General features: G+C 41.5%; 1 long non-coding RNA gene across 1 annotated transcript in view; it reads left to right on the top strand.

Moving 5' to 3' along the window:
• Nucleotides 1–23,631, top strand: part of LOC113925292 — a 36,697-nt gene extending 13,066 nt beyond the window's left edge. Inside the window, exons 3-4 of the long non-coding RNA XR_003520972.1 lie at nucleotides 22,047–22,197; nucleotides 22,980–23,631. This is a non-coding gene — a long non-coding RNA (uncharacterized LOC113925292). The remainder of the gene's footprint in view (nucleotides 1–22,046; nucleotides 22,198–22,979) is intronic.
• The last annotated feature ends 1,696 nt before the right edge of the window (nucleotides 23,632–25,327 follow it).

Here is a 25,327-nt window from a genome sequence, read left to right as displayed (position 1 = left end):
AAATGGACCTGGTCCATCCCATTGGCAAGGACATGGGCCACTAAGATGAACAAAGAAGCAATCCTGCTTACTCAGATATTTTTAAGTTGTATTTATTTTCCTCCCAATGGTTTGCTCATTAAAAACTGAGTGCTTGTGCCAATTCTGGCTGTAGACAAGGCCTGGACATTTTCTCTACAGACAATTGTTGGTTGAGCTGACTCACTCCCATACCCTCTCCTCCCCATGTCTCTGCCCCTGGCACCTGGTCTTGCAGTAATCTCAGGCTGCTGCCATGAGCCAGGGGAAAAACAACAGAGTTTTCTCTAGGGAATTGAGGAGAGAATCTCGTGATCTAGGCACTGACTTTTACTGTTATTTTCATGGGGTTTGGGGAGAGGGTTTTTCCTAAATAAAAAGAATTGAGAGCTCTCTCGTTGGGGATGCTTCAGCTCCCCAGAGCACTTGAGTTAGAAATGTTTATACAGATACATTTCATATTTTATCTCTCCTTTAGATAGGCATATAGAACATTCCAATTATACTAACTTCTTTCACTTCTGTTCTTTATCCATGCTAAGGTCAGTTAGAGACACTGATTAGTGTCACTTTATTAGTGACTTTGGCATTGCTTGCACACCTTGTTGTGCCAAGAATGAACTGAAATGGATTTGACAAGAAGCAAAGGCTGTGGGTGGGAGGCTTTGGCAGCTCCTATGTAACCTGCCTTGAGGGTTTTGTTAGGCCAACTCATCCTCCTCTAGAGTTTTCCTGTGTTTGTGTGGGAGTTCAGTGCAACAACAACTTGTTAAGTGCCTACTCTATACAGAGCACTCTTCCCAAGTAGGTGTTGGGGAATACCAAGACTGATAGAATTCTCTCTCTGCCTTCAAGGAGCTCAGAATCTTATTGGGAGAGGGACCTATGGTGGTGATTTCAAGATGGCTATAAAGTCTTTTTATTCCTTGCCCTGAATTTGAGCTTGTCCTGTCACTAGCTTTGACCTGTAGAATGTGGTGGAAGCAATATTGTTTAACTTCAAAGTTGGGCCTTAAAAGATCTACAGCTTCACTTTTGCCACTCTTAGAATGCCTCTTCTTTGAAGCTGGCCACCATGTAAGGAGTTTGTCTACCTAAGATGACCACACTGTGAGGAAGCCCAAACTGGTCACATGGAGCAAGAGTGTGAGGGGAGCACTAAGGCACTACCCATGTGACTAAAACCTTCATGGGTTTTCTGTTTAGCTCAGCGGCTAGCTGATTACAGCCAAGTGAATGACCTCAGCAAATGCCACATGGAGCAGAAGAACCACCCAACCAAGCTTTGCCTAAATTCTTGATCCATAGAATTGTGAGCAAATGAAATGGCTATTCTTTTAATCCATATAGTTTTAGAGTAGGTTGTTACTCAGCTATAGATACACACAAATATTTTTAATGATGGAGGGATGCATAGGATGTTACAGGAGCACAGAAGAAAGTACCTGAGCCAGCTTGAGGTGATGAGACAATGGTCCTGGAATGCTTTCCAGTGGAGGTTTGCTTGAGTAGAATCTTCTCTAGTGACCTAGATGTGACCCAGGTTTGTGGGAGGGTAAAATCTGTCTAGATAACAGGAGAATAGAACAAAATAGCATGGAGGTGATTAAAAACTTGGTACATATGTACCAGGGGATCTTCAAGCAAGTGTAAGGCAGAGAGTATTGGGTAAGGTTGCAGAGGTGTTTGTAACAATAATAAGAGTAGTAATAGATAATCTTTATTGAACACTTACTATGTGCCAGATACTGACCTAGGGTTTTATACATATTAACTCATTTAGTTTTCACAACAACCTTATATTATTGTTCCCCTTTTACATTAGAAGAAAATGAGGCACAAAGAAATAAGTAACTTGCTCAAAAGCACAAGTTGGCAAAGTGCAGCCTCGGGATTTCAACCTAAGCAAGGTCTTGGAGGATTTTTGTGTGCCTCTTTAAAGAGCTTGGGATATGTTCTGTAGGTGATGTGAAGTGATTCAAAGGTTCACAGGGAGGGAGTAACATGGCCAGATCAAAAGATTCTGTCATCTTTATAATTTGTTCTACATTGGTCATTTTCTTTGCCTGTTGTCTATTTCTCTATAGTGACTAGCAGTGAACTCTTTATAACAAGCAGGGCCTGTGGGCTTATCTTTGAAGGATATAAGGAAAAAGGAAGGTATGGGGGACATGTGTTACTCCACAGCTGGTCATGGGGGTGGAGGGGAGGACAGAATGCCCAGGGAGAGAATGGGTGTGGCAGCCACCAAGAGAGGAAAGTGGGCTGCATCATTTATCCCACGGAAAGATGAGAACTGCAGCATATGGGAGCCAGCCTGTTCTGAGAAGATCTTTTAGGGTGAGGCACACGTAGCTTCATGGGCTTTGCAGACTATCTGCCTCTCTCTCTTTCCTCCTCCCCATGGCCTTTCAGGTGATTGGCATCAAAATATTAAAAGTAGCTGTTGGGTTTTCAACAGCAATTCACAAAGAAGAGGGCATTTCACATAAATTCAGAAATGCTCATCTGGCTGTGGGCATTGCTTTCTGAAGGTGTCCTTATTGGTAAGCCATCATATAGCTTCTCCTGCATGCACCACACCCACTTCCTCTCTGTCCCCTGTACTGTCAACCAAGGGCAGTAGAGCAGACTTCGTAGAGTCTTAATCTCCGTGTGGAGGTGTCCTATCTTTACTTTGACAGAGTTTGTGCAAGGAAGGAAGAGACAAAAATATGAGTGTACAAGAAGTGTATAAGAAGAAAGAGGTCTGGCTTAGGTTCTAGTAGAAGCTAGGAAATCTGTCCCTCAGACTTAGGTTAACCAACTCTTCCTTTGTATGATATGGACAAATGTCTATAATTCCTCCTCTGTAATGAGGGTGAAGATTGATTTCACCACAAATAATAAGAATAACCATTGTCAATGTTTCTGAGCATGTACTAAAAGCCTGACCCAGTGCTAAGCATTTTGTACACCTTATTTATTTAATCCTCACAATAACCAGAGCTCAGTGGAGTTCACTGAAACCATTCCTCACCATTCTATCTAAAGCTCCTATACTCGTTATCTGTTGCTGCGTAACAACTTACTTCAACTTGTAGTCACTTCAAACCACAATAAAAATTTAGTCTCATAGTTTTTGTGGGTCAGAATTCCAGAGCAGCTTGACTGACTGATTATGACTTGGTGTCTTTTATGAGTTTGCTGGGTCTGCAGTCATCACCTTCAACATAGCAGGTAGGCACTGGCCAATGGCACCTCCTTGCAAAGGGACTGTCCATGAAACTATTTGTATGTTCTCACAACATGGCAGCTGGCTTCCCCCTAGGGTGAGTGATCCAAGAGAGAGCAATGTGGAAGCTGCAGTGTCTTTTATGACCTACTCTTGGAAGCCACATACCATCATTTCCATAGCATCCTATTGGTTACGTTGGTCAACTGTATTTACTGTGGCAAGGACTACACAGGGCAGGAATACCAGGAAGTGAGGATCATCAATAACCATATTTGAGGCAGGCTATCACCTCCCTCTTAAATTTCTGTCACACTACTGTGTTTTACCTTTAATAGCACTTACCTGACATTATCTTATTTGTTTGCTTGCCATCCATTTCCTCCCCACTAGAATGTAAGCCTCCTGAGAGCAGGGATTTCATCTTTTTTATTGCGGTATCCTCAGCACTGGAACAATGTCAGGTGCAAAGTTGATGGTCAATATTGAGCATGAGCTAGGTACTATTATACCATTTCAGATGCAGAAACAGAGGCTCAGAGAAATCAACTAATTTGACAGACGTCACATAGATAGTAAGTGTTGGAGCTGGGATACCAACTTATGCATGGAGACTGATACCAACTGTCTACATGGGTAGCGTTCGATGCTTCCAGGGGTGCCACTATACAAATGGAACCACATGGGGAAGTGGAGAACAGGACAGCATGTGGGAGAAGGACTGGGAGAAGTCAATGGGTAAATGGGAAATACTAGGAGGAAGTGTGTAAGTCAGTGTCTATATAAATGGAGGGGTGTGGGTATGGTTGAGATGGTTGGGAGGGAGATTGAGAGAGAGATGGGAGACAGAGGGAGAATGTGTGGGTATGGTAGCTGGGTCATTACAGGGGAAATAATGTACCCTGAACAGCTGTAATGACATAGATCTAGAGATAATACTTTGACCTTAGTCTTATTTGCCTCAAAATTCTTCAAAAAATTGGTCTCCAAGGAACATCCTTATTAAAATGACTAAGTAAATTTTCCTTTAAAAATCCCATAAGCAATTTAAATGATTATTTGATTAACAAGCATATTGCCAAATTACACATGAATTGCTAACTTAATTATGTTTGTGGGAATTATCCATTTTCTGGACTATTTGCCAGAAAAAGAGAAGTACTGTCTGTTTGGCCACCCACTCTCCATTTTCCTTCCCAGCCTCCTGAGGGAGGGGCCCTGGTATTCATCAAACATACAATGGGGTCCTCTTAGAACAATGCCTCCCCCACCCTCTCTCTTGGCCTGGGAGATGGAAACTTGGGGGAGGAGTGGAGGGAAATGATAATGGAAGTCCCTCACTTATTCTCCCTCCTCTGAAGCATTCTGGGTGCTGAGTTAAGGGACTAGGGGTCTTGTCTTATCTGTGCGGAGGAGCCTTTGGTCTTTGAGTGAGACCAGGGTGAGATCCAGGGCTACAGAAGTTGGCTGCTGAGGTGCCTCAAATCTAGCCTTGAAGCAAAGATGGTGATGGTTCCTGAGTTTCTTCAGGGCCCAGCCTTGTTCACCAGAGTAGGAAAACAGAGAGGGATTCTGTGTAGGAGGCCTACTCAAGAAAAATGAAAGAGTTTGCCTTTAGCTTGAAAGTATCCTCAGGAACCTGTGGGTAGTTATGGTTAATTGGACCAAAACCAGACCTGGCTGAAAGATTAAAATAACTTCTCCCTCAAATTAGTGAGTTTGTCCTCACTAACAGCATCTAGACAGAGATGGAATAGCCACGTGTCAAGGAGAATGGCATTCTCCCTGTGTTTACCACTCAGGCTTATCTCTCAGTTTATTCAAGGCAGACTCTGGGAGGGCCCCAGCTTGCCTTTTCCATGACGCCCTTATGAGGGGGCCATAGCACAGTGGTTAGACCAAAGACCTTAGAGTTTGCTTCATTTTGTACCCTTGACTCTGGCACTTACTATGTGACCAAAGGCAAGTTACTTAGCTTCTTTGTGCCTCCATTCTATCAAATGTAAAATGGGAATAATTGTTCTTATTTTATAGAGTAGCTGTGAAGACAAAATCAGGATAATACATGTAGAGCTCTTAGAATAGTACGTTGCATTCAAGAATTCATTTAACAAACATACGCGATGCAATACATGTTGCTATGTGTCAGGTATTGGAGAAGGACGAAGGAGATCTGGCTCTGGCCCCAATGAAACTCACATTCTAGTGTGTTTGTGGGGGGTGGTAGGCAGAATAATGCCCCCCCAAGATGTTCATGTTCTAATCCCTGGAACAGGTGAACATATTAGGTTACATGGCCGCGGGAATTAAGGTTGCAGATAAAAATTAAGGTTGCCAGTAAACTGGCTTTTAAATAGCAAGATTATTCTGGATTAATAGGCCCCCAGGTGGGCCTATTGTAATCACAAGGGGCCTTAAAACATGGAAGAGGAGGCCAAAGAGTGAACATCAGAGTGATGCGTGTGAGAAAGACTTGACCTGCTGTTCCTGGCTTTGAAGACGGAAAGGGGACAAATGCCAAGGAGAGCAGGTGACCCCTACAGGATGGAAAAAAGCAAGGAAATGAGTTCTCCGAAAGGAATACAGCCTTATGATACCTTGATTTTAGCCCAGTGAGACCCATTTCAGACTTCTGACCTCTGGAACTCTAAGATAATAGATTCGTGTTATTCAAACCACCAAGTTCGTGGTAATTTATTACAACAGTGATTGGAAACCGATACTAATACAGATGAGAAATAAGTCAACACATGAATATATCCTATAATTTCAGGCAATAAGTATAAGAATAAAATGAAGCAGGTTAAAGGGATAGAGAATTAGTGGGGGTGGGGACTCCTTTTTAGGTAGTCAGAGAAGGCATCTCTGGTGACATGACATTTGAGGAGAGGCTTGAATGAAATGAGAGGACCAACAATGGATCTGCATTCCAGGCAGAGGGAATAGAGCTGACAAAGCCCTTACGGAGGGAAAGATTTTCAGTAGTGGAAGAAGGGTCTGTGTAGCCGAGGCATGGTAAGCAAGTGGGAAAGTGGCAAGAGATGAGATCAGAGGTCAGATTCTACAAGCCTTTGGAGTTTGGTTTTTATGGCAAGAAGTTTGGATTTTTTTCCTAGTGTGATAGGAAATCACTGGAGGGGAACCACTAAGAAGGTGGTATGAATGGATTTACTATTTCCAAAGCTCACTTAGGTTGCTGTGCAGGGAATAAACTGGAAGGAGTTGAAGAGTGGAGGAAACAAGCCAAATTAGGAGAATACAATGCAAAAAGATGGACCAGACTTAGCTGGTGGTGATCGAGGTGGTGAGAAAGTCAGATTCTGGACATATCTTGGTGGTTGGAGCTGACTGGATTTGATTCTGGTTTGGAGATGGGGTGTGAGGGAAGAAAACAAATCAAGAATACCTCCTAGGTTTGGGCTGGAGCAGCTGGGTGAATTGACATGCCATTTAATTAAAAGTTGGTCATCTCCTCCACTCAGGAAGTTTCTAAGTTGTTTAGTTCTGCACTTGATTAGGGAATGAATGCATGGACAATGCAATCTACTTTCAATCCCAGGCCAAGGAACACTTTAATTAGGAAGGAAATATTGGGATTGTAGATGCATACAAATATGGTTTTCTGATGCCAAAAAATAAATAGTTTCAGATTGTATGTGGTTTTATACCACCCATCCTTTCTTTCTACTCACTCTCATCTCCAATTAATAGGGACAAACTCATAACAGATCAAAAATAGGAAATGATGGTAGAATGCCAGTATTGTCTTTAATTATTCCATTTCCACAACTGCAAAAATCTCATTTGTACTATTTAATGACTTAATTTTGGCAGCACTTATGTGTATCCATTTCCAATGCCAAGACTGATATACAGTTGACCTTTGACCAACAAGGGTTTGAGTTGCACAGGTTCACTTATATATGGATTTATTTTTTTCGATAAAAACAGTCCAGTACTGCAGGTATTTTCTCTTACTTGTGATTTTCTTAATAACATTTTCTTTTCTCTAGCTTACTTTATTGTAAGAATACAGTATATAATGTATATAACATACAAAATTGGTGTTAATCAACTGTTTATGTTATAAGTAAGACTTGTGGTCAGCAGTAGGCTATTAATAGTTAATTTTGGGGGGGAGTCAAAAGTTATACATAGATTCTCGACTGCATAGGGAGTCAGCACCTCTCACTCTTCACAGTGTTCAAGGGTCAACTGTATATTTAAAGATTGCTTATTGAAACATGTAGTTAGGAGAAGTTGTTCTTAGCAACAATCTATATTTTAAAACTTTTAATCCATATATCAGTTAGTTTTGGCTATGTGACAAACGATCCCACACATAAGGTCTTATTATTTTGATCCCACACATAAGGTCTTATTAAAATAATAATTAGTCATTTAATTCTTAATTCTGTAGTTTGGCAATTTTGGCTGGGAAGCCGGGAGGGTCTGGTATGGGCAGGCTTGGCTGATCTTGGTTGAGCTCATTTATGTATCTGTGATCAACTGGTGGGTTAGTTGGGGCTGGATGGTTCGATGGCTCAGTAGAGGTGGCTGGGAATAATGAGTCACTCCCTATAGGCTTTCTCCTCTTCCATAGGCTAGCCTGGGATTCTTTATATATGATGGCAGCAGGATTCCACAATTGGGAAAAAAATATGCAAAGCCCCTTGAAGCCCAGGGTCTGAACTTTTCAACATTGCTTCTGCCACAATCTATTGCCCAAAGCAAGTCACAAGCCCAGTTCAGACTTAAAAGGTAAAGAAATTGCCTCCTTCCATCAGGATTGCATTATATAGGCTGTAGATATGGGGAGGGGTTGAAGAATTATGGCCAGTTTTGTAACCTGTCACAATCATTTAGAGTGCTTTTGGTTTAAATAAAAGAAAATCCAGCTCTAAGTTACTTAAGTAATAAAGACACATTTATCTCACAAAATATGAAGTTTGGAGGAAAAGTGATTACAGGGTTATTTTAATGGCTTAGCAATGCCATCATGGTCCTAGATTTTCTTTTACCCAAATTTCCACTCTGTCATTCTCAGCGTCTTTGTTTCTGTCCACATTTTAACAAGATGTCTATAACGGTTTCAGTCTTTACTTATAAATGATAAAGGTCTAGAAGAGAAAAATGGAATATCTCTGTCTCGTGTTTCCTTTTAGAAATGAGGAAAATCTACCCAGAAGCCCTTTGCAGTCTTCCTCTTGGGTCCCATTATATCATATGACTGTAACTTAGGTTAAATAGATTGAGAAGCTCGGCTTGTCAACTTCCTATTGGTAGCTTTTGAGGTAGGAAGATGGGAATTAAAGGTGGTGAGCTATGCATACATTTCCCTCAAGAAATATAGCAGCTTAAGAATGGTGAATGTAGGGCAAGTAGTTCCATGCAGAAAGTAGCTTTGGGCTTATCCTTCTGGATATCCCTACCATTTGCAATGAATTCTTTAATAGTAATGATAACAACAACAATAGATGGTAAAATGAACTCAACTGGTAGGAGGTGATGTCTTGGGCTCAAGGGATTTCAAGTAAGTTAGGACAGGTAACTTAAAAAAAATCTCATTACATGATTCTTATTTTGACTACTTATATCTGCTTCTTGAGCCATGTGAGAAAGTATATTTCTTTAAATCTTCCAGGCCACTAATGAGGTCTGAGTTTCACAGTCTTGAACAGAGAAATAAAGAGTGAAGGGGTGACAACATAACCACCAGCTAGGAAACTTTAAAACTTTTGTTTATGGACTACATTTGTCCTTAATTTAATTAAGCCTCACAACATCTATTAGTTCTCCTGTCTTTAAAATTTGACCTGGAGTGACATATATGGCAAATGCAAGTATCATTTTCTAGGAAGTCTCAAGTAAAATGTGCCTCTCCTTTAGTCTCTATAAATAAAATGTCTTGTAAAAAGACCATCACCTTAGCAACTGTCAACTGAATCAACTTTATGAAGGTAAAGTAAAACTGCAAGTTAACCTGCAGAGAGGGTTTGGGTAATTTTTTTACCATTAAAGAAAGTGAAATTAAAAAAAGAAAGTGACTGTGACCAGCTTTGAGAAAGATTAAACTATGTAAATTTAAAGTAAACACAGTTTCATTTTAAGAAGTTACCCTGAGAGGAAAAATTGAAAATCACAGTGTTCTACAGTTTCCTTCCATTTATGATTTGTTTGAATATTTTTTCTCTTCATTAAACTGCTTACACTTCAAAAAGCTTTTCCTCTTTCTATAAGCATCACCATTAAAGTAAAAGCAGCCAGTGCATTTAGTGAATTCCACACTGTGGGGTTTGGGGTTTTGTTTTGTTTTTTTTTTTTTTGGTAGTATTTTGATCCTTTGATAGGATTTTGTCATTAGCATGCTTGTGGGTATGGGGGGTTTGGGATGGCCAATCCTCTTACCTACAACAACTTAAATATCTATGATAGGACTTTCAGAGGCAAACCACAATGATTTTAGAAAAGAGTTAACAAGGTGGGTCATTGGTCAATGATCAGATGTTGGTAATTAAAATATAAGCCTAACATATGATTGACTTTAAATATACCATTTTTTTGAATCACATATTACAGGGGTGATAGAGTTCAGATATCAGGGTATGATGCTGGTTAGCAGAAAATATGGAGTAAATTTCATCTTTGAATATTGGATATTTTCTAAGAACAAAAAACTGCAGTGAGAAACGTAAAATCATTTTTTGCACCCACCCTCAAGGTACGTACCCATGGAAGAAAATGTGAAGGAACTGCTTCCAAACTGTGTTAACTGTGATCATCTCTGAGTTCCAATTTGGGGGCAATTCTCCATTGTGTTTAGCTTTGGTAGAGTCCTTTGCCCTAGTTGCCTGTGGAAGCTGCAACGGGAGCCCCTTTCTTGCTCACTGAGTAGCAACCAGGGAGTGGTCATATGAACTAGGCTTGGACACTGAAGGCTTCCAGGCTTCCACCTGGAACTTCAAAACTTGGATGTGTGATGCAGAACCTGGAGCAAGGTAAGTGAGGGAGGCATCTAGGGTGCTAGGGTGTAAAATTTAAGGAGGCATTCATTCTCAGGTGCCAATCTGCATTTGTATGACCCTAAGAGTAGGTATCCACTTAAGTTTTGTGCTCTAGCCTCCTGACTTGCCTTCTCGAGTCCCAGCTATGGTCTGACACTTGGACAGTCAGAAAGAAGATCATTACAGTGGGGGTGGAGGTGAAGACAGTGGAAGGATGATAGTGGTGGCAGAAAATGTGATGTTGGTGGCAGTGGCTATTGGTGCTGTTGATGCCAATGGTGGCATCATATAGATTGGGATGGTCCTGGCTCCAGATCCCCTGGGAAAGACTCCTGGTTCTCCTGACTTTGGCTTTGTCAGTCCCTTAACAATCCCTCCAATACATTCTTTTTCTGCTTAAGTGAACCAGAGTTGGTTTCTATTGCTTGCAACCAAGAACCCTGAGCAATACAGTGAAATTGTGAGCAATTTATTCTTTGTTCCTTTTTCTCCTTTTCTCTGTTTTCAGTTTTCACATATTTATAACCAGATTACATTTTCACAGAAGGCCAAATATTTTTATAAACTTGTTCTGTCATCAAGTAGACCAATGTGTATAAAGCGGGTTCCAGACTCAGTTAATTCAGCAATTCAGTGATGGATTCTTTCCATCTCTCCACTGTTCCATGGTTAATGTTGGCTTTATCCTCATGTTAGCGGCAGCCTGGCTGTAGCAATTCCAAGAATTATATGCAGAAATGACAATGTCTAGAGGAAGAAGAGAAAGGATTTCTTCCTATGATACATTTTAAGAATGAGGAACAATTCTTCAGGAACCCCACTACTGATTTCATTCTCATTTTGTTGGCCAAAATCGAGTCACATGCCTAAGCACAGCCTAAGTTCTGACAAGGGCAATATTTTTCTTAAACCAATCAGACCCATTCCTAGAGCTGGGGTTGGTTTCTACTGAGGCACGTGCCACTGTAAGGAAAAAGAGAGTAACTGAATAAAATTGGAAATCTCTTAGGAAAGATTGAAAGGTTGAATGGAGCCTGCATAGTCGACCTGCAGTACCCACAACTTATTTTGGTTACTTGTTGAATGCTTTGTGCACTTTGGGGTGTGTGGCTACAGGATGAATATTAATGTATATACATTTTCTCAAGCAACAGTTAATCCTATCTTCTGCTGCCAGTTTTTAAATACTGACTAGAGCATAGTAAAACTGTGCAGCCACTGTGGACAATAATATGGTGGTTTCTCAAAAAAATAAATAGAATTATCATATGATCAAGTAATTCCTCCTCTGGGTATTCAAAAGAATTGAATGCAGGATCTCAGAAAGATATTTGCACACTCATGTTCATAGCATCATTATTCACAATCCTCAAGAGGTAGAAGCAACACAGGTGGCCATTGACAGATGAATGGAGAAAAAAATGTGGTTTATACATAACAAGGAATGTTATTCAGCCTTAATGAAGAAGAACATTCTGATACAAGCTAAAACATGGGTGAAACTTGAAGGCACCTAAGTGAAAGGAGCTAATGACAAAAGGAAAAATTCTGTATGATTCCACTCCTATGTGGTACTTAGAGTAGTCAAATTCATAGTGACACAGAATAGAAGGGAGGCTGCCAATGGCTGGAGAGAAGAGAAAATGGGGAATTACTGTTTAATGGGTCCAGAGTTTCAGTTTGGCAAGATGAAAAAAGTTCTGCACAACAATGGGATTGTACTTAACTCACTGAACTTGTACACTTAAAAATGGTTAAACTGGGAAATTTTATGTCATGTATATTTTACCACAGCTAAAAAAAACCACATAAATTAAAACAAAATAAAATCCCATCGTGAGGGTTCATTTTATGTATCAATTTGGCAAAGCTATGTATGGTACCTGCTGTATGGTCAAACACAAATCTAGATGTTGCTGTGAAGGTATTTCTAGATCGGATTAACATTTAAATCAGTAACTTTTGGTTTTGTTTCTCTGGGGAACCCTGACTAATATAGCTATGTTTTTTTTCATAAACATTATATAATATTTACAGAAATTTCCTATCTTTATGACTAGAAGACATGAGAAACCCGAAGACCCAAAGTTGTAAATCACAGTAGCCCTGGACCAAATGTCCGTGGGATGGATGAAGTTGTGCAGGAATAGATGAGGAAGTGTGTCGGTGGGGAAAACCCCACAGAGCTTCCCCCCTGGCCTGGAATTCCCTTTCCTTACATAGTCCCCTATTGTATTCTTTCTGAAACCACTCAAAACAAGAGCTGGTATGACTAGCACTCAAAAAATGTTAAAGGCGTTTATTATTATTTTAGGGGAAGATAGGTCTTCCCCATTCACAATATTTTCCTTTTATGTGGAGGCAACTCTACTAGGGGAATCATCTGGACTCTCTCTCCTCTTTCTACTCCAGATGGCTGAGTTTAGAAGAAGAAACACAGTGTATTAGTTAGTCTCTTGGGCTGCAGTAACAAATCGGCACAAATTGAATGGCTTAAAACAATAGAAATGTATTCTTTTGCAGTTCTGAAGGCCAGAAGTCTAAAATCAAGGTGTGGACAGGATTGGTTCCTTTCTGAGGCTTTGAGGAAATGTCTGTCCCATGCCTCTTTCCCAGCTTCTGGTGGTTGCCTGTAATCTTTGGTGTTCCTTGGCTTGTAGATGCATCAGTCCCAGCTCTGCCTCCATCTTCACATGGCCTTCTCTCTGTCTTCTGTCCTTCTCTTCGAAGGACACCTGCCTTTGATTTAGGTCCCATCCAAACCCAGGATGATCTCATCCCAAGATCCTTTAACTTAGTTACATCCACAAAGAAGCTTTTTTTTTTTTTTTTTTTTTTTTTTTTTTACAAATGATGTCACAGTCACAGATTCTGGGTGGGCATATCTTCTAGGGGGCCATCATTCAACCCACTACATCAAACCCATGTGTTCCAGCCTCTTCCTCCCTTTTTCTTCTTGGGGTGGGCCTGACTGCTGAAGACACAGGTTCTGCACTGATTCTCCTGTTGTAAGTTTTAGAGGAGTCTTGTCCTCCATCAGGAAGTCTGTCTCTGCCATGCAATCCTGTGACCGCATGGATAAATCTGGGTAATTCTGGGTTCAGAACTGGAAACCCACTTCTCTGCAGCCATAAAGCCTTATTCTTCAATATCAACTATATCAAATAAAGGTGATAGTTTGGTTTCCCATCTGCCTAATCCCTCTGTATTATTTCTCAATTAGTTTAGAATTCAGGAAGGGAAGAAAGGTGCCTCCTTTCTGGATCCCTTGAAAATTCAATTACTATTTCTTAAGGCTCAGCTCAAATGTCACTCACTTTCTAAATTCTTCCCTCACTCTCACAGGCAGAATTAGCCATCTCTTCTGGGCCTCCATGCTCCCTTGTATTATCTTTTTTTTTAGGACTTTATTTATTTATTTGAGAGAGAATGAGAGAGAGAGAGCATGAGAAGGGGGAGGGTTAGAGGGAGAAGCAGACTCCCTGCTGAGCGGGGAGCTTGATGTGGGACTCGATCCTGCGACCCCAGGATCATGACCTGAGCCCAAGGCAGTTGCTTAACCAACTGAGCCACCAAGGAACCCTCCCTCGTATTATCTTATTAGTACTTTTTTCCATTGGATTTCAGTTGTTCACAGTCTGGCTCCCGTTTTGCACCTTCTGAACCCCATTCCATTGTGATTCGTGATCGGGATGAGCAAGGACTATATTTTGACAATCCATACATCCCTCTAAAAATACAACACACAAGGCACATGATTAGCCATCATGCATCCTGTTATTCTGTTGTACTTTTGATTTCATTGTCATCTTTGTTTCTGTGCCGTTAGGCATTCAGGAACAAGAAAGAAAACCTCACTTTCTTTACCGAAATTGGGATCCAAAGTACCTTGTATTTTTTGTCAAACCAATTTATGGGTTTTGCCTCCTAAGAAAGCGTGGTCATTTATACTGCTTTATATATCTTAAAATGGAGAATTTTACTTTTACCTTTGAAAGGTTGAGAAAAAAAAAAAAGCATAAAAAAACCCCATAAGACGTACACAGCATTTCATCATCCCAAGTCCCCGTCACCTTGTCTTTCCAGTTTATTCTCTCTCAATTCCATAGGTGAGTGTATAATTAACTCATTACTAACACTATATAACTCGTATGTACTGATTTTTATTTACCATTATATCAATAAGTATTTTCTCTTGTCATAATATATCTTCCAAATTATGATTCTTTTGGAAGGCTATTTAATTTTCCTTCTCATAAATATAATTTATTCAGCTATTTTATTCTTATGGGATATTTAAGTTGTTTTTAATTTTTAGCTATTTAAAATAACTTTAAAAAGTCTATTTCAGGGGCACCTGGATGGCTCAGTCTGTTGAGCCTCTGACTCTTGGTTTCCACTCAGGCCATAATATCAGGATCTGAGATGGAGCCCCAAGTTGGCTCCCTGCTTCTTAAGATTCTCTCTCTCTCTCTCTGGGCGCCTGGGTGGCTCAGTCCTTAAGCATCTGCCTTCGGCTCAGGTCATGGTCCCAGGGTCCTGGGACTGAACCCCACATCCGGCTCCCTGCTTCCGCTGGAAGGCTGCTTCTCCCTCCCACACACTGCCCCTGCTTGTGTTCCCTCTCTCATTGTGTCTCTGTCAAACAAACAAATAAAAGATAAAAATCTTAAAAAAAAAAGATCCTCTCTCCTTTAGCCCCTCCCCACCCCACTCATCTCTCTCTTTCAAATAAATGAATCTTTAAAAAAGTCTATTTCAAAAATCGATTGAAACTCTGACATTATACCTAGCAAAGTCCAACAGTGGACAGAAACTGGAGATGGCAAACAATACAGTGGTACATTGTACTGAAGAAAAGTCAATTGCTAAGACTGCCAGCCCCAACTACAACCCTCCTGTGACGCAGGTAACCCTGAGCCCGGCTTTCCCGGCTGCAGCCGATTGAACTGAGACCTGAGGTCTGACCCAAAGGCCGCCATACACGGAGTGTCCAGTAGCCAATGAAATGGGCTGATGCAAGAGCTCCGCCCCATGTGGTCACTGTTTCCTAGATGATGACTGGCCAATCACGCAAAGCCTCTTTCAAATTCCACTTGAATTTGAAACCTATTGGGTGTGGAGGAGGAGGAGAGCTAAACCAAAAGGTTGGCTAGAAGTGGGCAGACGCCCTGAGTGCAGTCAGAAGGCCCTGTCCCCATGGCGGTGGGGGCCATGACAAAATGGAACAATGGCGTAGAGGAAAAGAAGTGCCGAGGGGATTTGGCAGCACGGGCAGAGAAAAGCAGAGGCAGAGTGTAGCTGAGTCACCACAGTGGCAGAGAATTAGCGAAGGAGCAACAGATGCCTGCTGCTGAAGCAATGTCAAGAAAAACAGGTGGCTGGAGGTACACTATGACCTGAATGACATTCCCAGTTCCGCCAGGCAGCTGCTAAAACTGCTTCCTGCTCTTCCCCACTTCCTCCGGTATCCTCACAACGAACCACATTAACCCGAGTCACCAGAGCATGCCTGTCTTCCTGGCAACCTGAAAAAGCCTGATCGATGCCATATAATATTCATATCTCTATTATGGCACGTATCAGGTGGCTCTATGATGATTTGTTATGCTTCTCCCTGACTACGCTCCTTAGGGTCAAGAACTATGTTCAATGCCTTCTTAAAACATCCTCAGCAACCAGAACAGTACATGAACACATAGTAGGTACTCACTACTTGTTTGATGAATGAATGACTGGTGAAAAGTGTGAGCGTGTGTGTGGCCAAAAGAGCCCTCGAAACACAGAGCTCAGTCAGATGGCATTTCTCTGAGGGAGGTCAGTTTTTGGGTTTTGATTTTGTCTGCCCTTAATTTGAAGTACAATACTGTTTCATCTCAGGAATTTTATTTGACACAATGGCTAGACAAAACTTCTCCTTCAACTTTGTTGTAAATAAGCCACATTAATTATTTTTATGCATTTATTTACCAAGCATTTATTGAGTCCTGCCTCCTATCAGACGTCACGCTAAGCTTTTAGTATACATTATACTGTCCTGTATGAAGAGGAAGCATGTGATGAGGGAGTCCCAGCCTCATGGAGCTTTTCAGTCTAGGAAAGAAAGCATGCCATTCACACCAAGAAAAATAAAATAGTGTAGAATGGCTACAGTGGTGCAAAGTAGTGGGGAACGTTGTTGCTGAAATGTGATTTTAGAACAGACCCTGGAAAGTTTCACAGAAAGGCTTGCTGTTAAAGAGGTAGCCGCGTCTTTTAAAAGTGTGGTTAATAATGCTCACTATATTGTCAGTTTAATAAGACATGATCATCAAACCAGGATTTTCAAAGTTATTTGGAATGTACAAGGTTGTGAGCTCCTGAATTTACTTTTTTCTGGTAATATTTATCTACTGTCTCAAAAGAAGGTATTCTTATTACTGTTTCATTTGAGATGAGAAATCACTATTTTCTCCATAAAGGAAACTTTGCAAAATAGGACTCTGCTATAAGAGTTACATCACTGGCTGATGTTTTTTAATATGATTTAGCAGTGTGGGGTTACAATGTCACCATGCTTACTTGCTGGTAACATGTCAGCACTTCAGCTGAAACTTCAAATTGTGACTCTAATAGCAAAACAACATTTATTTCACTGTATTCGGACTCGGAACCATAGTCACTGCGGTATCAGAGTTTTAAAAAAAAATGATATTGTTGAATTTATCATCATCTGTTACAGACGTATTTGAGAAGCATCTTCCGGGTGAACACTGAAATCAACAAAGGAGCCTCATCATGGTTTCTGTAATTAAACTTTGACATAGAATTTCCTGTTACTCAACTTTTGGTCTCCTTTCAAACTTAGGCACACATTTAATTGAAGAACATCCTGGGGATTCCACATATGCTGTTTAAAAAACTGTTACTGTTGGGGGCACCTGGGTGGCTCAGTTGGTCGAGGGTTCGACTCTTGATTTTGGCTCAGGTCATGATCTCAGGGTCGCGAGGTCGAGCCCCGCAATGGGCTCATGCTCAGTGGGGAGTTTGCCTGAGATTCTCTCTCTCCCTCTGCCCTTCCCCCCACTCACATATGCACACTCTCTATAAAGACATACATACATACATAATATATTTAAAAAAAAAACAGTTACTATTTGTAACCACTCCCTATGTTCATTGGGGTTTTCTCAATACTGTGCAACTAAAATAAAATACAGAAGCAGACTGGGTGTTGAGACTGATAAAAGCCTGTAATTGTCATTCCTTATCCCTAATTTAAAATGTTCACATTATATTTGTACAACTGTGTTGTTTTTACCTGCCCAGCATCCTCCTTCTTCTGGCAGAAGCACCTCAGTTTCCCTCTGAGACACCATCTGCCTCCACGCTCAGTCCATGGAGACTCTGGGTGTCTGGCAGGCCCCCGGTGGTCACTCAGTAGGCACCATTGTCAGGCCAGTGACAGGGTTAGGGATAGGCACGTGAGCCTGGCCCAGCCACTGAGGCTTAGTTCTGGGACTGTGTTGGGCTCTCTTGGGAAGGAGATAACAACTGATAAAGCTGGTTACAGGCTCTGAGCCTGGGGCCACCACTGGGAGGAAGCCCTTCTAGAGAGTGGAGCAGCCGGCAGAGAGGGATGTGGAGCTGCGTTAAAATGGGCGAAAAGCTTTGATCGTACTCCTTTAGCTTCTCCTGAATCCCAGAACCATTTCTGGATTTACAGAAGTAAATAAATCCTTCTTTGTCCCCCACTTTATGTTTCTTCCCTGAGTTAGTTTAGACTGGGTTTTCTGTCACTCACGCTTGGAAAAAAATATTGACTAACGTGCGAACGATTATAATTTTTCCCACTGGTTAATTTAAGAAGACGCAAATGTAATAAAGCTGAGAGGATAAAAGTCAGTTTGTACTGATAAAGCATCACTTCTTTTGGTTATATATACATTCAGGTTTCATGTAGGGATCACTTGACAAAAGTTCTGTTGAAATACGAAAATTTAAAAACCAATATAAAGTACAAAAATGCAAAATGCCTACAACCCCTGACCTACAAAAATAAGGTCAAGTGCAGTCACAGCAATTCTATGCTGGGGCTTGGAGAAGCTTCTACTCTGCTTTGCTGTGCTGGGTGCTACCGGCCCTTCTCCTGTAGGGTGCCGAGGGACCTGTATATACACAGCAGCATTACCGTCAGCATCTGCACTCACCAAACACCACAGATAACCTGTGTTCCCCCCCAGTCACATAGTCCCAATGCAAGGATGACTTTTATTAGCCCTATTTATTGGCCCAAACATAAATGGCTTGATTTTAATGGGGCCTTGAGCCAAATATAGTAATGCACAGATCAAAGAGCCTCCAAGGCTATTCTGTATTGTGGATGCCACCATTCTCCATCAATTTGTCTTCAGCTTGGTGGTCTGGTACTTTTTCCTTGGGAGTCTCTATTTATCATAAGATTGAGAGCTACTTATCCAAGGAGTTTACAAGTATTTCACAACACATTCAGCTATCAGGAGGCTTGCTTCATACCCAGCCATGCTGGGTGTGGCACAATCTTTGGGTAGCACTCATGCCTCATCTCACCTTCATTGGGCTGCTTAATTGACTTGTGTGCTTTGGGTCATCTGAGCTGATAGTGACTTCCCATGCTGCGCTCCTGAATAACTAATGATAGGCATTATACCTGCAAGTATTAACCACTCCCGACTTAAGTTGGACTTGTTGGACAACATTAAATGTTCTGAAACTGTCCTTCTCTTTTTCCTGTTGGACTTTCTTGGGAATGAAGCACCCCGCCCCACTACCTGTTGAGGAAGAACATGATGGTGGACATTTTACCCTGTATCATGGTCAAGCCATCCTCACACTTGGAAGGGAATGCTTGTCTAGCAGAACTCATTCTTTTAAGCCGTGAGTTTAGCTGTGATGACCCAGGTCCTACTGAATGATTAAGAATGTCCTCTTTGTGAAAACAGCCATGCTGAGAGATGTGACAATAGAAATGCTAGGGTTGTTGGGATGGCCCAGGGCCAGTCCAGATCTATCAAGATGAAACTCCTACCTTTGGGGCTGAATACTGCCAGATTGCCAGTGGGAGTAGGGAGGAGGCAAGGGAGATGACAAGGGCCTATTCCCTTGGGCATTCCTACTTAGTTGGATAGTGGAAGCAAATTGTAGGCTGGAGAACACTATTTGGGACATGTGCTGACATGTTAAAAGGAGATGGCTACCCTGATTTTCCAGCAGTCAATCCATCTCAAATCATTTTATTTTCAAATTGATCTTTTCTGTTGATTTGGCTATCTGTTGATAACCCTCTCTGAGTTTACCCAATTACCACTTCCTAGCAGTGGGGGCCAGGGAAACATTACAGGAGTTATAAAACCAAAGAAGGGAAGGAGTGCTTAGAGTGGATGTGTTGCTTTTTGTAACTAAAACCTAAAAAATTCAGAAAGAAATTTTCCTTCCCATTCTCTTTAGATCTTTTGATGTTGTTTTCCTGAAAATGCACAATTACACATATTTTAGAACATGGAATGAAATAATTAAGAAAATATGATCATAAATGGCTACTTTGTGATCTTGGGAATCCATTCAGGTCAGTCTGTTGTTAAGAAAATGGCAGGAGTTGGGGGCACCTGGCTGGCTCAGTCCACAGAGTGTGCAACTCTTGATCTTGGGGTTGTGAGTTCAAGCTCCACATTGGGTGTAGAGCTTACTTTAAAAAAAAGAAAAGAAAGAAGAAAGGGGTGCCTGGCTGGCTCAGTCAGTTAAGCGTCTAACTCTTGATTTCAGTTCAGGTCATGATCTCAGGGTTGTAGGATCCAGCCCTATGTTGTGAGATTGAGCCAAGTGTCGGGCTCCAGGCTGAGATTTTCCAGGCTTGAGATTCTCTCTTCCTCTCCCTCTGTCCCTTCCCCCTGCTCCTGCTCTCTCTTTTGAAAGGAAGGAAGAAAGGAAGAAAGAAAGAAGAAAGAAAGAAAGATGAAAGGAAGGAAGGAAAGAAAGGAAAGGGCTGGAGTGTTGGTGTCTGCAGGACACAGGTCCAAATCCTATCACAGTGAAGTTCAGAGAGAGAACAGGTATCAAAGTACTCAGTTCCTAATAGTGTTGTTTATTGTACTATAAGAACATTTTAAAAAGTGGAACTAAGTAGAGAATATTATTCTTGAACCCTTGCTAAGTATATGCATTATGCAAGAGTAAACCACTTACTCTCCCCAGAGATTCTACCATTTTTGTAAGAGAAGGCAGTGGTGGGCAGCCCCTCCTTTCTTTGCACACTTCCCCTTGTTGCATTTTGATCTTGAGATTGGTGGATGTCTTCCTGTATCCTCAAAGGACTTATGGTTTAGTGGACACTGAGAGTAGCATCCACTTGTTCCTGCAGAGATTTGAAACAAGGGGCTTATTGGCCATCTCACTCAAAAGGCCCTAGACAGAGGGAAGGAGAAGGAGGAAGTCAAGAGATTTGGGAGTTGGAAGGAGATGAGTACTCTCTGTATCTGCCTGGCAGAGGAAAAGCTCCTAAGTGCCGAAAACATAATGACTGCCTTTGTTTGCTGGAAGGTTGCTGGTGTCTTTGGTTTTCAAGTTTTTGCCTGCTCCGTAGAAGCAGGCAGAAAGCAAGAGATGCTGGATTCCCTGGAGTCCAGCAATTTGTAATGCCATCATATTAAAAAATTATTTTCATTTGTTGGAATGTAAATTCAAGAGGAAAATGTGGGATTGTTGTGTAAATGTGTGATATTTTAAAGCCTAATAAGTCAAAAGCATCGGAGCTTTGTAAGAAAGCCACACAATGTGAAATATTTTGGTGCTGTTAACCTAGCAAAGTCATCTGAATCATGTGATGTACACTTAAAATATTGCAGACATTTCTCTACCCCCTCCCCTTGCCATTGTAAGTGGGGGAGGGTAAGGAAAAGTTTTGCCCTCCTCTTTTGCGTTAAAACATTTTAGTAGCTACCTTTGTGTAATCGATTATCATATGGGAGTAAATGCATGGATTCTGCTTTGGTTGGGATAAAAAGCTCCACTTTTTATTAGTGAGCCTCTCCCCTGTGCAGGGTTGGGGTTTCTTATAAAATGGGATTCTCATGAAGACTGAGGGAGTGGATATGCTCAGTGCTTGGTGATGGGAGCATTCCGTGGCTGTAACCCCATCTTCTTACGTGCCATCGGTTTACCCTCACCAGCATTTTAGGAGAAAGATAGAGCAGGAGTCATTAACGTCCTTGCAGGGCATAGAAAGCTCACAATGACAGAGTCCCTGTCCCGGAATCACACATTTAGTAAGTGGGATTCAAATTTAAATGTCCTGGCTTTCCACTGCATCTCCTGTGATATCAAGAAATTTTACACTTTTTTTTTTTTTAATCTTCTCCTTAATACTTGGGGAGTGAATTAAGGTCACCTGTTGACTGAATAGGCTTCCTTCAAATATGTATTCACTGATTGGCTAGAACAACTAAGAAGCAAGTATTACCCATAGTAGTGTTTGGCCAATGTTCCCTGATAGGATATCACAAACATTCAGGCATTTTATAAGCATATTTTTCCCTTTGAGAGTAACCAAGTGTTTTATTATGGTTTTTTAAGGTTAGAGTAAACAAAGGCAATTGGTGTTTGAACCACTATTATTGCCAAATTCACCAACTAAGTGTAAACAGGCTCACATGCCCAATGATAGCATACAAAGCCACATTACAAATGATGCAGTCATTGAAAATGGAGCATTTGCACAATCTGAAAGTATGATTAATCTTACAAGAGATCGATTTCCATATCTTTTGTCCATAACATGGCTGTCCTTACTTTTCAAGACACTGAATCACCCTCCCGGGGCCTGAAAGATAGCATCCACAACAGGAAACAAAATCGAGAAAGATATCTCTTCATTTTGTGGAAGTGTCTGCTTGGAAGCCCCAGAGCTGAGAGGAGTAGGAGGTGATGGTGAGTCTGGAGGAGAGAGAGGTGAGTGGAGCTGGTTGCAGCCTGGAAAGGCAAAGCTGAGGGGCAAGAGCTGCTTTGGGCAAAGTGCTTGTCAGGAACTGATGAAGTTGTTGTAAAGACAGTTTGTTCTGTTTCTTTTAAGTTTGTTTGTTTGTTTATTAGTAGGCTCCATGCCCAACGTGGAGCCCAATGCAGGGCCTAAACTCATGCCCCTGAGATCAAGAGCTGAGCTGAGATCAAGAGCTGGCCGCTTAACCGACTGAGTCACCCAAACGTCCCTTTTTCTTTTAAGTTTTAAGAAAATATTTCTAAGTTGATTTCACAGAATTTTATCACTGGGAGAAAGCTTAGAACTTACTTGCCATTTTTTCCCCCACCTTTTTTGGTGGATGGGGACCCAGAAGGATCCACAGGTCCCCCAATGTCACAGTGCTAGTTCTACATAACCAAGTCAAGACTCGTCTTTTGACTCCCTTTTTGATTCAGCATTAGCTTACTGCTGAATCTTGCACCCGATACATTGTTGATATTCCACAAATATTGGAAGGAGGAAGGAAGGAAGGAAGGAAGGAAGGGAGGAAGGAAGGAAGGAAGAAAGGAAGGAAGAAAGGCTCTACCTCCCATACTTTTCGTTAGTGGACCCCATTTTTGTACTCCACAATAAGAAAAAAAAGGTGAAAGAGATGGTGGTGGGCTTTGTAGCTGGGCCCAAAGATTTAGAAAGCCAAGATTCTCCTTATGGTACAGATTGAGGAACATCAGAAAAATGACTCCACTTCTTTTTTATTTTTCTATTTCCCAAGGGGCAATCATTCAGCATCGATGTGTCTCATCGGAGGGTCAGGTTCTGAAGCCAGCCACAAGATGAAGACCACAGACAATCAAAACTGCCCTTGAACCTCTCTTAGGAGGGTGCCATGCCAGGGACTGGTGGACTGTTTCTCAGCCAGTACCTGCCCCGTGCCCCCCTACTCTGACCCTCTCTTTTTCACATAATCAAACTTACAAAAGTTAAATGCATGTAGAATTTGACTCCACTGTTCTACCTAGTCCACAGGGAAGACTGAACGAAGTACTAATAAAATATTCTAGAATCAAGGTCTACATGAAGGGTATTTCTTTAATTTGGTGGAGTTTCTTAGTTAAAGAAGAGATGGCTAAACTCCAGAATCAGTTTTTGTTTTGTTTTGCTATGGAGGCTTCAAAAAAGGGAAGCTTTTGTATGGATATCCCTGGGAAAAGGAGAATGAATTTTATGATTACTGAATTTAGAGAAATTTAAATGCAAAAGGAAATCTGTCTCTGCTGCCCTCGCCCTCCTCTTCCCATCCCTTAAAAAACAAAAACAAAATTCCTGGTTTTCTCGTATTTCCTCTTGAAGACTTGATTCAGGCATCAAAGCCTTCGATGGAGACCAGTTTCCTCAACATGTTGCTCTTTCTGCCTCCCTCTCCCTCTTCCTTCCTTTCCCTCCTACCCACCTCTACCCCCAAATCTCTATCCACTCTTGTTTATGGTGCAACCTCACAGTGGACACAGACCATGGTCTTATGGAGGCCTTGGTGAAAGTTTATTAAAAATCAATCAACTCTATAGATGTTATGGAGGCCTTTGGACAGAGACCTAGCTGATTTCCTGGAGCAATACCTGGGGAATAATTTTTTTGGCTCCAAAAGGATGATATTTTAAGTTGTTATATATTTGCTGATCTTGGGGAGATTGTTGGAACCATCCAGCATGCACAGGAAGCTTGGGCTCTTGGCCCAGTCAGCTCAGAGTCTAAATATTTGGAGGATGAATACTTGGAAGTGCATTTAAACATTTAAAGTATTTGTTTTTCCAGTAAGTCTCATTGTTAGTGTGATACAATTTTGCAGTAAGACTCTATCTGCTGAAGGCATAGGCCTCCTGGACAAGTCTAGGCTCAGATTCCACCTCAAGTCTTGGCTCAATGCCAGAGGTGTATGTCTAATGGCTAACATCCACAGCCCTGAAGTGGGTTATTATTACCATCATTCACCGTCGATGCCCATGTTCTAAAGTCATGCTAAGGGTCTGACCCAACTCTGCACCGAAACCAACAATGGAACTTGCACACAAATGCACGTGTGTGCTTGCTTGTGTGTGTGTTTGCTTGTGTGTGTGTGTGTGTGTGTGGGTGGGTGTGCACGTGCACACCCACACACCCACACACCATTTTCCAAACCAAATGCTGCAGTGATTCCTTCCTTTTGTCAGTACTGGATCTTTCCTATTGTTGCCAACTTTCAGCTCTACCCTGATGATCACCTGTGGTCAGTTTTCCTCGCCAGCTTACCAGGCAACATACCTTTGGGCTGGTATATGCTTAGAGAATACAAATTAATCTGAACACATTAGATTATGTAAAACATAATTAGGGAAGCAAATTTGCTATAAAAGCAGCCTATGTGTTTATAGAACTCTGAAGCAATTATAAGCTACTGGGAGATTTTCCCTTTTAGACCCACAGATATACTCTAGAACCTAAATTGTATGAATTGTTTGCCTATCCCAATCAAATGATCTAGATAATCGCTAAATATCTACTTTGCCATGCTGTCGAGTCACAGGTTCTTGTTGTCTCAATGGAATGGGAGTGAGCATAGAGTTCATTTCTGAAATTCAAAGTAGAAAGGGGTGGGGTGGGGTGAGTATGGGTGTGCACCTGGCCTGATAATTACCATGGTAAGGTGTCTTAGACAACATGATAATAACCTTCTTGATAGAATTGGGGATGTGATAGCAACAGTAAAAATTATATTAAACTGGGCCTGATGCCAGACTGTCAGCCTCAAATAAACAAAGGACAAGAGAAACATTCTAAAGAGACTAACTTGTGAATCAAGGAAGAAAAACAGGCCAGGGAGGTGCTTGCTTGAAGGGACAATGCTTTCACCTCTTTGCAAAAGCTTTGCCTGACCTAATTAAAATGCCCAGTGTAATTAAACATCTAACCCTAATCCCTCTGGAAGCCCCTAGCTCCACCCCCCTGCATTGTGAAGATGCTCAGTAGGGCCCCCACAGCTGAAAACTTATTGAACCAGTCTATTGAGCACACACATATAATTCCTAGCCTACTGAGTTGGAGCAAAGATGATAGTGATTTGTCCAGTGGATGGTGGTGTCTCAC

Source organism: Zalophus californianus, chromosome 2 (assembly GCF_009762305.2).
Source record: "Zalophus californianus isolate mZalCal1 chromosome 2, mZalCal1.pri.v2, whole genome shotgun sequence".
NCBI classification, from domain to species: domain Eukaryota; kingdom Metazoa; phylum Chordata; class Mammalia; order Carnivora; family Otariidae; genus Zalophus; species Zalophus californianus.
Note: the sequence above shows the minus strand (reverse complement) of the source record. Positions and strands in the feature narration are given on the sequence as shown.